This window comes from Athene cunicularia, assembly GCF_003259725.1.
Source record: "Athene cunicularia isolate RWA chromosome 2 unlocalized genomic scaffold, athCun1 chr2_part1, whole genome shotgun sequence".
In the NCBI taxonomy this organism is placed as follows: domain Eukaryota; kingdom Metazoa; phylum Chordata; class Aves; order Strigiformes; family Strigidae; genus Athene; species Athene cunicularia.
In genome coordinates, this window is record NW_020799095.1 from 17,985,808 (window position 1) to 17,989,086 (window position 3,279).

Genomic DNA, 3,279 nt, shown 5'->3' on the forward strand with positions numbered 1-3,279 from the left:
GGCCGAGAGGGCCCGGGGGCCTGTACCGGTGGAGCCGCCGTGCCGCCCGCTGCCCGAAGCCGGCAGGGGAAGGGGAACGAGTGGGCGCAGCGAGTTTACCCCACTCCTACGGCACCGCAGGGGCCCCGGGCTTGAGCTTCGTAGCAGGAGTGCTGCCGAACGTAGAGCCGAGAAAGCAACACGGTTTGGGGCAGCCAAAAAATACCGGATCAGTGCCACTGGCTCAGATCTGCCTCACATCTTTTTACGTGGGTAAATCTTGAGGCTTGACTCCCCGGGGACTGGCCGCGGATCCGCAGCAATGAAATGGTACCTCCCTCCATGCCCACTCTGCCAGGGAAGACTCTCTACACCCCTGACCAGGGCTATCTTCGAGTGGCTTTTCGAAAGTAACTTTTATTCTGGTTTGTTTCTGTGCCTGAGCCACATGCCACAGAAAAGAGCTCACCAGTGCCATGGGATCACGACAGCCTTTCCAGTAGCTGGCCTGACTCAAGGGAAGCACTGCTGAATCTGGAACATGGCAACTTCTCCCAGCAGCATGGGACTACATGTAGAGACTGATGCAGCCAAGGTGCCAAATTTACATGTCTCCCTAAACTTGTCCAGACTTAGAGTCAGGGGGGAGAGATGGGCACCCTGATGGTGATCTGATCCGTCGTACAACGGAGGTCTGAGATACGCAGAGCGGGCACCTTCTGGAGACATACCCTGCTCCACTGATGACAGCAACAGCCTAGCAGACTAGGCTAGGCTAGACACCTGACTATCAGAGTGCCTGAAGTGGGGTGAGATGAATCGAACCCAAACAAAGTTTCAGAATTTGTTGAAGAGTTTGGTAAAGTTGGAAACTATTCATATGTATTAGTAAAATTAAGTTAATTCTTTAGAAACAGGCAATTTCATTAGCATCTTGATGACCAATGACTAATTCCAGTTGGAATGACAAATCATGACTCTTGATCATATCTTATTTTTACTTTAATTTGAAGGTAAAATAATCACCCAAGTATGAACATTAGACATACTGACAGAAAGCTTTAAGACATATTCTAAAATTATATCACACATATACCACTGTAAATGTAGTTATTAATGTCTATAGTTATCATATGCAGTGATTGGCTTAATAACAATCCAGCGGATCTGAAAAACAATATTCAGTTTGCAAGAGGAAAGCCAGAAATCATTTTCATCACTCCAGAAACAGAATCTCAACATTATCTTAAAAAACCCCTAGCAAATAAATGGCTCTTGTGGTGACGTGAGGAGGCGCACTGGCCTATGTCCATTTCAAGCAATGGAAGCAAAGAAAATTCCAGGGCTCTTAACATCAAGAGATATTTTGAAATCTTCATGACTGCATAGTGCACTGGCCACAAAACCTTACAGCAAGATTACAGGCTGCCTTTTGTCACATACCAAATGAAGAATTTTAATGTCTGTGCATAATTTTGCATGCCACAGCCAGAAACTAGCTCCTAATTTCAGCAGATCTGTGCATAGGGTGACATCACGTCTCACAAAGTGGCCTCACTGCATCCCCACACTCTCTGTCCTCCCACCAGCAACATTCCTGCATATTCAGTGGTCACACTGTCCTCACGTTGGCTCAACAGAAACAACTGAAAATACAGTCTGATACCTGTGACACTGCAAATGCTCTAGAGAGCAACTGTGCTCTGGCTACATCACTTTCCCTTTGCCACACTGACTCCAATAAACTGCCTAATCCAAAGCTTGCATTGATCCAATTTATGAGCTTTTATGAGGTGTAGGGGACAAGAAGTGACAGCACTGGAGACTGAAGCATCTGGGAAAGTGTGCCACAACAACAGCTCTCACCAGCTTCAGCCTGATTCTGCCACAACCACCTCACAGGACTGGGGGCGACTTGCTCACCACTAAACTCTTTCACCACTTACAACTGAGATCGTTCCTCCCCACTTGCACCACTATTTTCACACTATCAATCTTCAAGGCAGTTCAAAGAAAGAGGAATAAGCTAACAGACCAGCAAGCAGAGCAAGAAAAACATGGTCTGGCATCTACAAGCTTACTCAGGCTATAAGGAGGCAACAACATTCCCCCATCACGGATATGTCTGTATTGCCTGACGCAGCAGTATGCCATGCTGCCACGCCTTGGCACAGACCAACACCCGGCCAGTTGGCTGTTGACATCTCCAGAAACCCTGGATGAATCTCTACTCTTCTCCTAGTGATGAAGTACAAGCAGTAAGTTGCTCCCTCCGAGGAAATCAGTAATGAATTGTACGTGCTAAGTCCCTCTACAAGACACTGGGTCTGGAGCAACAGCTCTCAACAAAAATAAGGTACAGACCACACTAACAGGCAGTTTGCTTCACAGCATGAGGAAGAGTGAGGGAAGCCCTCTCTTTTATGCAGGAGGAGGGATCAAATTTGTCTCCCATATGAGACAGCAGCTCCTGCAACTGCAAGCTGCTTGGCAGGGTCTTGGGAGAGGTTTTCCTCCCTGCTGCACCATGAGCCCAGTCAACTCATCTGTTGTGTCTTACCTTTGGATGAAGTAGCATCTCCCAGCTTGTGCTGAGTTTGGACTCACGTCCCCACTCTGAGTGGCCTAAAGGTTGACTCTTGCTGCACCTCCAGAATAACACTTCTTTCTGTACAGTTCCAGCATTTAATTTGGGAAACCCAAAACACTGAACCCCCATTTTAATCACCTTGCTTTACACAGTGTTCTTGAGTCGAAACTTTTATGTTTGGAGCCATTCTCTAAGCTCTTACAAAAATTTCCTCTCTCTTCTGTTTTAGAACACTGAAAATCACAGAATCATTCAGGTTGGAAAAGACCCTTGGGATCATCGAGTCCAACCATCCGCCCTACTCTACAAAGTTCTCCCCTACACCACATCCCCCAACATCTCATCTAGACCCTTGTCATACAGTCTCATCCATTTCCTACCATAAAACGTACATTAAGCTTAAATAACATAGATAAAACATACTTTGGATACGTAACATTCTCAGTATAATGTCAATGCTGCAAACATGGGCATTTTTAAATTGATGAAACAAACACTATACCTAAAGTTACAGACTATATATAGGCGACGATGTATCAGTGAGACAGTGTCCCTGGCTCTCAGTGATCTTAATGGTTTTTTTACAAGTGGTTTCCAGAGTCAAAGTCTCCTGCACCTTTGATGACACCTGTTGATGATTACTCCACATGGATGCCTGCCCAGCATTGCTGTCCTCACATGAAGCAGGCAGGCATTTGTATTCTGGCAAA